Here is a 14427-nt window from a genome sequence, read left to right on the forward strand (position 1 = left end):
GACAGTCTTCTTCCAAGTTCTGTGATCTTGGGCAAGACTCTTAAGTGTTCTAATCCTCAATTTCTTGAGCTGTAAAATGGCAATTAAATGACACCCAGCAACAATTACAAAGGGCTCCTACTTCTCTTTCTCTTACTTGCTTTAAACATTTATAAGGAGAAGAGTTTTCTTTCTGTGTTATTTATTTATTTTTAAAGATCTTTTTTATTTGTGGAAGGTAGTGTTGGTAAATGAAGAATAGAGTAAAAAAATAAAATGGAGTCTCTATGGTGAAGTTGCTCAATTGCTAAAATCAAGGAGGTTGAGGTATGAAGAAAAAATTCTATTCTTGTTTTAAACAACCTAGGAACTTAAATTTCTGGTCTGAATCAGTGCATGGAGATACATCAGACCTCCACATAACCCTCTATTACCTTCAGAAAAGACTGTTCAAGTATCCAGACTACCTGACATCCATTATCCAGACCACTGGTCGTTTAGAGGATTTTCATCTCAGACAAGTCCAGAGGCAAAGAATGCAGGACTTACTCTTCTCAAGAACGTACCGTGGAGTGCTCACTTCGGCAGCATGCATTCTAACACTGGAATGATATGGAGATTAACACGGCCCCAGTGCAAGGATGATATGCAAATTTATGACGTGTTACGCATTACAAAGAAAGAAGAAAGAAAAGAGAAGAAAGAAAGAAGAAAGAAAGAAGGAAGGAAGGAAGGAAGGAAGGAAGGAAGAAAACTGTGGAATAAAAAGGGCTTCTATGGAAAGTAACCTCACAGAGTGATCTGACCATAAACTTCTAATGGGGCAGGTCTTGGTGTTCATCCCCCAGGCGTGTAACTTCAGTTACTCAAAGGCTTATCTTTGCCTTGAGCTAGTCCTGTCCGTTGTTTCTGTGCATCTAAATTAACACACCTTTGCAAAGCCCCCTCTCAGCCCCCTCCTTTTAAAGCATGAGAACACATAATCTTAACTAGCCTGTAATTCAATCCTCACCTTGCTTCCTTCCACCTTCCTGTGATCTTCCTTATGTTTCCTCCTCAATTTCAAATGCATGAAAGAAACTGCAAAATTTATTCTTGCTACCCGGCATATGTTGTCCGTTTGGCTCAAATTAACTCAGAAAAAAAATGTCTACAGGTTTCGACATTTCTTAGTCGACAGTACTTTTTACTCTAATGTTATGAGACTAAAGGGGCCATTTGCCTGTGTGCACCAAAGACCAATAAGACAGGAAAAGGGGGTTTACAGCAGAGAAAGGAAAGGTTTATTTTTAGGAAGTAAGGGTTTGTTTTTAGGAAGTAGCCCATGCCCAGAGATAGGTGAGCTAGTGCTCAGGACCTGGCTCCCCGAAGGCTTCCAGCGGATGGGTTATGTGGGGGGAAAATCATTACTTGTGGTGACTAAGGGAGTTAGGGTTGTGGTCAGGGTCACCTTCTCTACTGACTGTATGGTGCTGGGATGGGCGTAGTTGATCAGTGCATCTCGTCCTGACGTTAGCCCTGGAGTCACTCCGTCTGGTTTCCCACTTTTCCGGGTCTGGAGCGGAAACACCACTGAGGCCTGGATGTTATCTCTGGTTTGACAGAAACTCTGCCCCTGTGGTTAACAGACCCAAGGCTTTGTTCCTACAATTATCTGATGCTGATCAGAACCTTGTTGTCCAGACATGAGTGAACCTGCAAGGGAGAAGCAGGCAGGTGGGTCAAGGTGCTGGACAATCAAAAGGAAAGACAGTAGGAAAGGTCCTCAGGAAATGAAGTTTCTGTGCAGTTACACTAAGAACCTTCAACTTTTTTTCCTTCTTTGGAACACTCTGGATATTTATTGCCTAATGTTGTTTTGGGTATGCGAACCCTAAGACCCTTCAATAAATTTTTATCTTGTATTTCTAGCAAAATCTTGAGACTCTTTTTGAGTTTATTTGATGGAACTAACATTTTAATTTAGGGTTGTAAGGAAAGTTTAGCTTTTCTGAAATTTACAGTTCATGGTGCTCTGTTTACTATCGGCTTCTGATAAAATTAAAAAAAAAATTACATTTGCTCAGAGATTGCACTATTTCAAGTGATTTTTTTCCCTCTCTGGTAATGATTTTTTCAAACATAGAATTTTTAAATGTTTTAGATTTTGAAAAAATTAATAATAATTAGAAATTGACTCAAAAGACAGATGTTGGTGAATTAAGAACAATTTTTTATTGTGTTAAAACATTCATAACCAAATTATCATTTTAGCCATCTTTAAGTGTGTAGGTCAGTGGCAATAAGCACGTTCTCAGTGTTTCGCAGCCATTCCTGCCATTCATTTCTAGAACTTTTTTATCTTCCCCAACTGAGATTCTGTACATATTAGACCATCACTTCCCATTTCCCTCTCTCCCTGTCGACGCAAGGACATCCAAACCTGTGGAGAATTTTAATAAGAGTTTTTTTGAGCCAAACTGATGACAGTTACCGTGGAGAATTTTAATAAGAGTTTATTTGAGCCAAACTGATGACAGTTACTGGGAAGTTAGATGTCAAATGCTCTGGAGAGTGAAACTGTTGCAGCTCTTTTTTAAGCATTTGGAATGAAGGAGGGAAAGTCCGGAGCAGGACATGACGCCGGTAGAAAGCACTACCGGGGCTGGATTCCAGGACCGTTAACAAGACGCTGTGTGGCCTGGAGGTGGGGGAAGCTTTCAGGGGGTTGGAAAAAGAGTCATTCCAAAGGTATGTTAACCTTGATGCACAAAAACAATGCACAGGGCTTGCTTAAGGCAAAAAGACATTTTTTACTAAAATAGTTTGATGCCTGGGGCCTGACTATCTACCATGACTGGCCCAGTTAGAAATGAATGTTCAGATCACCCTGTGAAGTTACTTTCTGTAAACTCCCTTTTTGGCCGCATGCCCATCAACCTAACCCCTGACAACCACCTCGCAGAGATATCTGTAACAGCAGATGTTTTTTAAGGAGAATGGACACAGGATGGTATTTGCACAAGTTGTGGCAGGCCTTTCATTTCTGCCCCCGGTCTGTGTCATTTCTAAACCATCCTAATTGCGTAACAAGGTAAAATGTGTAGTCTCTCTGACTCTATCTTAATACTAGCCTGCACTTTTTTTGCATGGACTTCAAGCAAGTAGTCCCTGCTGGAGTTATGCTAATCCCTAGAGGAATTCTGCTTGAGGCCTGAGTTTTTTGGAAGAACAGCCCCTTGCCAGGGGGTGCCCCTCTCAAGGATGTTGGGAAACATGTACGAAATAAGAATTATTTACAAAAGATTTGCAGGAGATTCAAGACCAGACTCAGATCAGCAGGAGTCAACAGACTGACCAGGGACAGAGAGATTTAAAGATTTTGTGCTCTTCCCTGGATCCCTGCTGGCGCCCCGATTTCTGTGGTGGTCAGTCACTTCTCCTGCCCACTCTCCCGTCCCTTGACATAAAGAAGCCTGAATTCTAGGCTTTCTTAGGATGGGTGTGACAAACCTCCAAGGCCTCTATCTTCTCAAGCTGATGGCTTCTTGATCAACAAACCTTTCCTCACTCCAAACTCTGAGGTCTTGAGTGTTGGCCTTTTGAAGGATTGGGCACATGAGCTTTTGAACTGGTAACACACTGAGATTTTAATATGGCTTTTCTGTGTCCAAGTAAGAAACATCCTAACCCGTAAGAATTTTTGAGTTTATTCGAGCCACACTGACAATTTCATCAGGAAGCAAAATCTGAATAGATTGAGAAAACTCGCCAGAAAAATGGTAGTTTTGCATCTTATTTGATACATTACAATCGAAAGAGAAGACTTAAGGGGGTTACATGAAATCCACTGGTGATAGATTAGGGAGGCGGGAGAAGGCAAAGCAGGGAAACTTCTGGGATTGGATAAAGAGTAAAATGATAGACTCGTACTTCTTTTACACAGGTGGGTAGATATAGTTAACAGGCAACAGTTAGGACAATAGCAACGACAATGAGGGGATTTCTGGTCTCTGCTCTAGTGTGTGGTGCTTGTGCTTTAAGAGGTCTTGAAGAAGAAAAATTGACATTCCAAAGGTAAATGATTGTACATGCAAAGAAACAACATACAGACTCAGTTGCGGTAAAGATGGACTTTTGTCAGGGACCATTCTAGGCTAGCACATGACTACCTTCCATGACCTGCTTTCAGTTAAAAAGTTTTCATTTCAGACCATCCTGTGTGGTTATTTTAGGTCTCTTGAGTTTGTAAGTCTGCCATGCAGGCCTTTGCTGAGCTGGTCAGGTTTAGTGTATGGCCACTTTTTGTCTATGTCTGCGTCAGAATCACAAGAGTGCTCAGTCTGATCAGAGCACCTGGCTCTACAGGGGCCAGGCAGGATGTGAGTCCCTGGTGTGCATTGCCCTGGGACTGGGTGCCTGACAGCAGCCCCATCTTCTCCCGCTGCTTAGAGAAATGAGTCCTAGTCTTGATATCCTGTTTGAGGGTCTGCTCAGCCTCCCACTCTGCCTTTCAAGCAGATTCCAGGGATGCCAGCTGGCTGCACACCTGCCTGCCAATGTCAGGTCAGTTTCTACCCCACCAGGAATTTACCATTCAGCAACACAACCCTATTTCCTCTTGCCCAAATACTGACCTAGTAAAGACATGCTAGATGTCAGTGCTTATCTGTAAATTGAAGCAGGTGAATTAGGTAATCCGAAAAGTATTTTACAGCTTTAAAGTTGTTATTCTCAGTTTAAGACAAACAAACAGTGATCCTGTTGTAATAGGCTAGATAAGATTCTCCTGTAGAGATTTTTTTGTATACTGGTATTTGTCATATTTGGATATAAATACAAATGCTGAAAGTTTTATGTTTGCTTTGAAAGTTCAGCTAATGATCACTAAAACATTAAGGAATTTAGGAGAAAAGATAATCTGTTAGTACAAAGAATTTCATATCCTGAAATTTAATCCTGAAAAAATTGAGTACGCCTAGGGACTTCTGCATGGACTGTGTTGTCTTTTCACAAAATGGTTTTGACTTTCACTCTAATACAGCCTTATTTCAGGTGAAGGCAAGTCCCTGGCTATTTGATAGGGCTATACGCATTTCAAAGCTAGTCAGTATTAAATAATCAGCTTGTAAAAGAAGAGTAAGAGGGTCATTGTGTGTATTTTATTATTGTGTAAACTCAGGAAAACAAACTGAGAGGCTGAGAAAACTCACTCAGATTCTAGCAGATAAGAAAAGTGGCCTGATCAAAATTACAACTAAACTATAGAACAACCATTATTCAGAGGCATCAGAAATTGAGCTGAATGGAAGACCTACAACTACCAAACTGAAGGAGAAACCACATCACGACTGGTAGGAGGGGCAGAGACTTAGAACAGGCTGGTGCCACACTCACATGTGGTGGATAAAAATCAGGAGGGATATCTCAGGAGTGAGGGGTCCTGGCCCTACAGTAAGTCCCCCAGTCCATGGTTCCAGTGCCAGAAAGGTAATTCTCCATAACTTCTAGCTATAAACACCAACAGGGACCGAGGACATTGAAAACAAAAACTTCTGGAACCCCAGTCAGTTCCTCTTAAAGGGCCCATGTACAGATTCTCTCAGACTTATTCTTTTTGAGTTCCAGCACAGGGGCAGCAGATTGAAAAGCATCAGAGACATACAGGGTGAAGCTGAATTGTCCAGCTCCAGGGTAAAAGCCGGGGGTCAGATTTCCCCCAGATGGAAGTGCAGGCAGAGGCCATTGTTCCTTTTCTGAGCCCTCCACCCAAAGAGCCACAGAGCTAGCAGGCAGGCACCATATCTGAGACTCCATCAACCTGGCTCACACCATTTGCCCCATTCTGGTGATTTCCCCAGGCTCTGCTGCACCCAATTTTGGGCCCACCCAAGCTGTTTCCAGTGGCTTTTTTATTCAAATGTCTTGTCTTGGCCCATGTTTCAGATTTTTCTAAATTCTCTGACATAAGCAGCATCTGGCTTCAGGGAGGCCTGTACCTCTCACTAAGTTGCCTAGTACTAGCAGCAGGCCTTGGTTCACAGCTTGGCCTTGCCTGGCTACTTTCAAGCCCAGCACAAGTAGCAGCATTCTTAGATTGCCTTGTTGCTTATGTTGTGTGACCCTGGACAGAACACAAACGGTGGCTGCCCTTAGATGTGCCAAGAGCAATTAAGGCTCAACTTCAACAGGAGTGTGTACACAGACCACATGGTAGGCATACCTTAAGTACCCAGCTTGGGTAAGAGGGAAGGCTGTTCCACTGGACCCTACAGGACACCTACTACAGTAGGCCACTCTATCAAGCCTAGGAGGCATAGCAGCTCTATCTAATACATATAAACAAACACAGGGAGGCTACCAAAATGAGGATATAAAGAAACATGGCCCAAATGTAAGAACAGAACAAGACTCCAGAAAAAGAACCAAACAAAACAGAGTAAAGCAATCTACTCGATTCATAGTTCAAAACACTGTAAATAGGGATGCTCAATGAACCTAGTGAGAACCTTACAGCATAAAATAGATCCAGTCAGAAATGAAGGATACACTCACTGAAATGCAGAACAATTTACAGGGAATCAACAGTAGTGTGTATGAAGCTGAGGGTCAAATCAGTGATTTGGAATAAAAGAAAGCAAAAAAACAAAGAAACCCCCAAACAACAACAACAACAAAACCCAAACAACAACCAGAACAGCAAGAAGAAAAAATAATCCAAAAAAGTGAGGCTAGTGTAAGCAGCCTATGGGACAATTTCAAGTATTCCAACATTCACATTATAGGGCTGCCCAAAGGAGAAGAGAAAGGGCAGGAAATTGGAAATCTATTTGAAAGAACAATGAAAGAAAACTTCCTTATTTGGTGAAAGAAATAGACATGCAAATCTAGGAAGCAGAGTTTCAAAAAACATGGATGCAAAGAGGCCCACTCCAAGATACATTATAATTAAAATGCCAAAGTTTAAACAGAGAATCTTAAAAGCAGCAAGAGAAAGGAAGTTAGTTATGTACAGGGGAGTTCCCCTAAGACTGTCACCTGCTTTCTCAAAAGAAACTTTGCAGGCCAGAAGGGATTGGCAAAAAATATTCAAAGTCATGAAAAGCAGGGACCTACAGCCAAGATTGCTCTGCCCAGAAAAGCTATCATTTAGAATCAAAGAGAAGATAAAGAGTTTCCCAGTCAAGGAAAAACTAAAGGAGTCCATCATCATCAAACCATTATTATATGAAATGATAAAGGGACTTATTTAAGAAAAAAGAAGATCAAAACTATGAACAATAAAATGGCAATAAATACATATCTGTCAACAACTGAATCTAAAAAACTAAGCAAACAAGAAAAAGAGGGACAGAATCCTGGATACAGAGAGCATTTGGTGGTTGCCAGATGTGAGTGGGGTGTGGGGAAATGGGTGAAGAGGTGAGGGGATTAGAAGTACAAATAGGTAGTCACAGAATAGCCATGGGGATGTAAAGTGCAGTATAGGAAATGGAGTGGCCAAAAATCTTATATGCATGACCCGTGGACATGAATAATAGTGGGGGATTGTCTGAGGGAGTGGGGATTGCTGGGTAGAAGGGGGCAGAGGGTGAAAAATTGGGACAACTGTAATAGCATAGTCAATAAATATAACTTAAAAATAACTATTTCAAATAACATTTTTTAAAAAGAGACCTGTAGGAAACAGTTTAGACCATTTCTATATTTGTTCCTGACATTTCTGAGCACTCCATACAATTTCATGAGCAGGCTGGCCTGGGGAAGTTCTCTGAAGGGATGGATAGACAGGATTTGGATAGGCTCTGAACTCCCTCGTTAGGAGTGACCCAGTCTGCCATAACTTGTAGGTCACCCACTGCTAAATGTGTATTAGTTCTCAGTCTAAAAAAGAGTAATTAATGTACACACATATAATTTAAATAAATGTGGAGTGTATACATCGATAGCTGGAGAAGAATGGGGAAGGATTCCAGGTACCAGGTACAGTTTGAGGGAGCCATCAGAGGTGGAAGAGTTCAAGACCTGCTGGGAAACCAGAGCGACAGTCTGCCCGGTGGGAGTGGATTACTCAGACAGGAATGCAGGTGGCAACAGGATCAGCAAGAAGGTAGATTGGGGCAGGTTTTTGTACACCCGAACTAATACATTTCAGATTTTTCCCTGTATGAAACAGGAGGAATGCATAATACCAAGCTAAGGAAACACAACTCTGAGCATATTGCTTCCAAGTCTCAGGATTTGCATAGCTTAAGTTGGAATTCCTGGACCAGACTTCCATTCTTGAATATTTAAAGTCTTCCTTAATCTCCTTGTTTTCCGGGTTCCTCGGACACTCCCATGTGATCACTACACACATTTGCAAATCCTCAAGTTGGAGTTCATCTTTTCATATGCTGGATGCTTTCCATTTAATCGTGGGTGATAGCCCTTCTTAGTTTGCTTCTGAGTAGACGGTGGGTCTCAGCACCAGATTGTATGCATATAGAGAACACAGAGAATGGCTTGTTCATTTTTATATTACCTTCTTCCAGCACTCAGCACAGACTAGTGATTGAAGGAAGGTTATTTGAAATAGGAATTTCTTTTACAAACTCGTGAAAAATGCTGAATGCAGTTTCCTCTTACAAGGTGACATTAATACACATTACAAGTCGGCCCAACATAAAAAGCTGCTTAATGGATGGTAAAAGGCACAGTCATATAAATTCCTTTGCTTGAAGAATTATTTCTACCTGAGTCACATGGTGTTTTGGATCCAACAACATTAAGTACTTATGTCAAATCTTGGAAATATTTGACAGGGGTGAAGAAGAATTATGACAAAGGTCAGTTACTGCTAGGAAAAAGTTTTCTGATTAAAGAACCTTTTTACAAACAATAATAAATAAACCTCTCACAATTACACTTTATGGCCTTCCCAGTTTGGTTGTATAAAAGACAGGCACTTTTTCTGTTGTTGTTGGTTGATTTAAAAATAGAAAAGAAAAAAGACAGAATGGTCATAATGACTAAGCTTGACCTTCTGTCGTTTATGAAGGTCATTTTGTCAGCTGTGTGGGGTGCAGGGCTGGACTTTCTTCCCTTGGTTGATAAGAGTAATCAAGAATGGAACAGTTTAGAATACAGGGACTGTACATGAAGGCTCACATTTTTATTGCCTACTTCCTAGCTGTTATCGAATCTCTGCTTCTTTTGTATTCACATTGATTTTCTGGGCTAGGTGACTACTTTATTTTTTTTTAATTCCTTTGGTAAATATACAACGTCCAGGATATCCTCTGCCCCCTTCCAGCTCCCTCAGGAGAAAACAGTGGAGCTGGGGAACGCGGCAGCTCTGCCCAGCACAGAAGGCATTCCGCAATGATTCCTGAATGAAGGAATTAGAAGGCTCCTCTCAGACTGCTAAGGCAGAAGACAGTTTGACTGGAGCCATTTTTGGAGTTAAGGTCGTTGTTACAATAATAGTCTAAACTGGGCAACCCATAAATAAACGTGATGGTGCCACATGAGCCATACTAGACAGTTAAGAAAATGTGTTCCCCAGGAAGATCAGTTAAAAAAGAGTAGTTCCACATAAAACCACTGATGGAAATACCAGGGACGAACTCAACATCAATATGAAGTTGAGGGACCTGTTTCTTTAATAAAATTTTTTATTGTCGTTTTTACCATTACTATTTCGACCCTGTATGCCTCCCTCCCCCTGACCCCCTAGAGACCTATTTCTGAATATCGATGCTCTCCTTCTTCCTATACTGCCCTCCTCCACTTTCCTGTCCCTGGGCCACAAGAGCTGGCCTTCAGTTTTGTAACAGGCGCACAGACAGACATGAGCAGGGCAAGGACGGCAGGTGAAGTGCAGAAGGTCTCCAGGGAGGAAAGCCGCTGGTGCCTAGCAATGGGCAAAACTGGGAAAACAAGGACCTCGCCCCAGGGTGTCCTTTTCTCCCATAGCATACAGCTGGTCCTGAGGTTGAGGGCCCCTACCATCTCCTCCCTAGAGATAACATCTAGGCCTCAGTTGTATTTCAGCTCCAGGCCCAGAAAAGCGGCAAAAACCGGGTGGGTGATGCCAAGACCAGCTGCTCTAGCTAGTGACCCTGCCCCCGTGCCGACCAACCAGTGAGCGGAGACCACGCCCCTGGAGGAGCACAGCTGAAAAGCTGCTGAGTATTCTATTTATACCTTCCCCTAAGACTCCCCCTAAGATTCCTGCCGCCGGCAAGAGAGGGATAAAACCTAAAGCCGTCAGGACAAAGGACCCAGAACACCGCCCCCAGTCCCCCTCGCCACACACACACACCTACACTCCCGTGCCATTTTCTTCCCCCTCAGGCACACATCTCTTAAAGCCTAAGGGACCCCACGAGACGAGACCTGCAATGAGGGGAGCAGTGGGCAGTGGCAGCTTGCCACAAGCTAACCTCCCGAACCTGTCCCCAGGAACCCCTTTTCTCTGACTTGTTAGTGAGCCTAAGCAGCCCAGGCCAGCCTCAGTTCCCTACCTTGTCCCTCTCCTGTCGCTCCTTCTATGCTAAGCCCTTCCGTGTTTCACTGGGCCCAGCTTTAGTAAACGTCCCCTCTGAGTGTGCCTCTGCTGCGGCCAGGGAAGTCTTGCTTGCTTTACTGCACTTTGCCTCTTGACTGAAATCTTTGCAGGCAAGAAGAACCGAGGTCTCATGATCTCGCTGGTAACAGTGTGAGTGAGTGAGAGCAGTGGGGGGTCGTATTAGCTATTTTTAATACACAGACATGTGAGGGAGCTGTTTGATAGAGAATTTTCTTGCCAGCGGTTGGATCCAGGGAGGTCCAGGCTTGGAGCCAGATTCTCGAGTGAGGCAGAAATGGGGACTGGACAGATGCTCCTAGGCTTTTCAGACCAGAGCAGAGAGAATGCAGATGTAAAACTAGGCGTTAATTTGAGTAGTAATTTAGAGGAGGTGTTGATTTAGGAAGATCTAAAAGATATGGAATTAATGGGAAGGTTAATCATGGGCCTCTTGAAGTGAGAGAATGACGACAGATTATGGAATATGCTTAGCTCCTAATCATTATGTATTTTAATACCTATGTTCTAAAAAGTGGGAGCTAACAATAAAGAATGGTGCATTTGTAAATAGCAGATTTCTTCCCTTGCCTGCATTTGTAACTTTATTTCGTGAACATGAATCTCATTTTGAAAGTAAAGGAAGCCATGGCTAAGCAGCAAGGCAGAAAAACTATGTTAGTTCTTCAATTTACAAGTAGAGAATTGAGACTGGAGAATTATTATTTGTATGCTTATGGTATTTATTTATATATTTGGCTCCTTGTCCCAGGGATAATTTGGGCAGGAATGACGGGCAACTCAGGACAACACTGCACCAATGCCAACCCCCAATCTCCAGCCATCGTCTGTCTCTGGAACACAGATGGAACGGTAGAGCAAACCCCAAGTTTCTATGCATGTAAGTAGATGGCTACAAGATTCATGAATTAAGTCATTCGGTACTTTTCAACCATGAAAAAAGCTACTCAGGCTCTTACTCATTATTTATTTACTTTAATTTTAGACATGACTATGATAAGCTGGGTTATCTGGCTTTATCTAGCCCACAGGAGACCAGAGCTATACATTTCCTCGGCATTACAATTACGAAATGGTTTTCACAGCCATTATTAGCTGCTTGAGGCAGACACAGCAATAACATCAAGTGGCAGCTGACTGCCAGACAGCCTGGAGAAGACAGACGACTTCTAAATAGTCGCTACATAAACCACAAGAATACACTAGTCTACAGCTGTGATTAGGGGGAAGGAGAAAGGCATGCATCACTCTTCCTGGGAGACAGTGCCACAGGTCAGACTCAGGTTCCCAAACGAATATAGAGGTCATCCAGCCCAGTCTCCCAGTCAGCACCTCTGTAGTCTTCCTCTAAGGCAGTCGGACAGGCTCTGCTTAGGTGCTGACAGTGATGCGATTCCATACAATTGACAAGGAATTGGCTGTACATGATTAATTTTATGAGTCAGGTTGGCAGGATCATCTGGATGTTTCTGTCAGGGTGTTTCAGAAAGAGTGAAATTTAAGTGAGTGAACTTTGAGTAAAGCAGATTGTGCTCTGCAATACAGGTGGGCCTTGTCTAATCAGTTGAAGGCCTGCATAGGAAACAACAATAACAAACCCTGACCTACCCGAAACAAAAGACAGTTCTGCAGCAGGTGGCTTTCAGACTTAAACTGCACCCAGCCTCATCTCTTTTGCTCCCCACAGGACATTTGGCCAGGCATGGAAACATTTCTGTTGTCACTGGGATGTGTTTTTAGGGGGGCTGCTGCTGATATCTGGGGGTAGGTGCCAGGGATGCTGCTGCACTTACTACAGTGTCTTGTGCAGCTCCCATAGCAAAGAATTATTCAGCCTAAAAAATCAATAGTGCAGAGTTAAGAAACCTTGAATTAGACACAATTCTTGCCCCCATGTGGCTGGCAATTATTTTTTTAATCCTCATAACACCTCTACATATGACACACATTATTATCTATTATAGATAAGAAACCTAAGCCACAAAAATGTTATGATAAAGCTAAAATGCTCGTGGATACCTCCAGGAATTGGGGTTGGAGGGGAACTTTCACTTTGTATATAATGAATTTTGATCTTTGAATTTGATAACCTGTTATATTATTATTATTTTTCTAATTAAAGTCAGAGTTTAAAAGAATTTTAAAAAATGCTTTACCATTCCCAATTGCCTGTTTAAAACAACCCAGTGTCCTCAACTTAGCTTCCCAGGTACCCCAATGTCTAGTTCTGTCTCCTGTTCCAGCTCCTTCCCTCCCCCTCACACACTCTGGATTCCTGCTGCTCTAGGTGAATGTCTATTTGGGGATGCCTGTACTTTGCTCTGCTCATCTTTTTATTGCCTGTGACACCGAGGAGGGTCTTGTACATAAACTGTGAAGCAAAGTGAATTACAAAGATGAGTTCTGTTTGTATTGAACCCAAATCTGCTTCCCTATGTAATTTTACCCACTGGCCCTATTTTTCTGCTCTACATATTTACAGGTTTGTATCTAAGGCACCTTCACAAGACAACTCTACCAACATTTAAATATTTATGTTCTTTAAGTTTTCTTTTTGTATGTGAAGCCTCTTTAATTATTTCAGTCATTTTCCCTACTGGATCTTATTTTAAGACCATTTTACCCTCCTAGCTGCCCTGCTCTGCTAGAATGGTCTTCTCTGCTCACATTCTTTCTACGGTGGGGCATGCAGCATGGTGTATCAGAGTTCAGGGGTGAAATCACTATTTAGAAAGCAAACAATCTCTTACTCCTGATTTCTTCCTGAACTTTGTACATGTGTGTAGGCTTTCATTGCCTTCACTTCTTTGGAAATTGTGTCACACATCCTTGAATTACAGCTCACCCTCATAGATAAGAGATGTTTACCATGCTACCAAGTCATCTACGGAAGCCTTAAATCATATTTAGCACGCTTGGCTTAAGAAGGCAGGGAAGAATTGAGTGCAACTTGTGTGTTTATATAAAATAGATTTAAGCCTTTTTAAAATTGGTTTTTCTTAAAGAGGTATTCACACAACTACCTGAAACACTGAATTCTCCAAAGGTCTCCAGTTCCCCCAAGGCTCTAAAGAGACAACATTGAATTGCACCGTGAATCAGAATGAATCAAGAGAGACCATTCTAGAGCACAGTAAGAAACTTCAAGTTTAAAGATAGATTGTGCATGCTGCTGATTTCAAAACTTGGTTTTGAAATATCCGCAGAAAGTTTAGAATAAAAAAAGTTATGTGGTTTGCCAAAGATCACTGACAAATCAGTGACACAGTCCCAAATACGAGATCAGGGTTTGAAATGCTTAAAATAAAGTGAACCTTAAATATTTTGTCTCTAAAATATTACACATTGAGGAGGTGCTGTGTTTGTGTGAACAAATGATTACAATGCACTCAGTTGGTATTACGTCTCTTCAAAGTCTATTTCTCTAGTTGACTTATCTATGAACCCTCAGGTTTTCTTCTCCTATTAGAAGATATTCTTTCTACAACAATTTGAAATATATTAAGCTACCAATGAACACCTTTAGCAGTACACCAAGTGACCAAATTTTATCACCTACCACCTTCATCATCTGTTTTCTTCCAAGAAATAAGGCTCATTTTCTAGTAGCCTTTTGATTATGTTACCATTGCTTTTCTCAAAGCCTTCGGGAGCTCCCAGATGCTTTTGACATTAAACAAAGATTTGGAGTAATGAACTTTGGGACTTTCTTACAAATTCACCATTATCACAAAAGGCTCTAATTTTTCTTTCACATGGTGTTGCCACCCTAGTTGCGAGAGACCGCCTACTTTCCCATAGGAAGACCCGTTCTTACTACCTCTGAAGTGTGTGGACATGTTTGCTATGTTCATCTTTAGTAAGAGCTCTCTTTAGAGTTATGAATTTCCTCAAATGAC

At 41.9% G+C, this 14427-nt stretch overlaps 1 non-coding gene and 1 pseudogene across 1 annotated transcript; both read left to right on the forward strand.

Moving 5' to 3' along the window:
* Nucleotides 1–551: 551 nt before the first annotated feature.
* Nucleotides 552–655, forward strand: LOC123827607. The gene has a single exon (XR_006787267.1). It is a non-coding gene; the product is annotated as a U6 spliceosomal RNA (small nuclear RNA).
* Nucleotides 656–7917: 7262 nt separating this feature from the next.
* Nucleotides 7918–14427, forward strand: part of LOC123826935 — a 44681-nt pseudogene continuing 38171 nt past the window's right edge.

This window comes from Phyllostomus hastatus, unplaced genomic scaffold (assembly GCF_019186645.2).
Source record: "Phyllostomus hastatus isolate PE091 unplaced genomic scaffold, TTU_PhHast_1.1 phas_contig_86, whole genome shotgun sequence".
NCBI classification, from domain to species: Eukaryota; Metazoa; Chordata; class Mammalia; order Chiroptera; family Phyllostomidae; genus Phyllostomus; species Phyllostomus hastatus.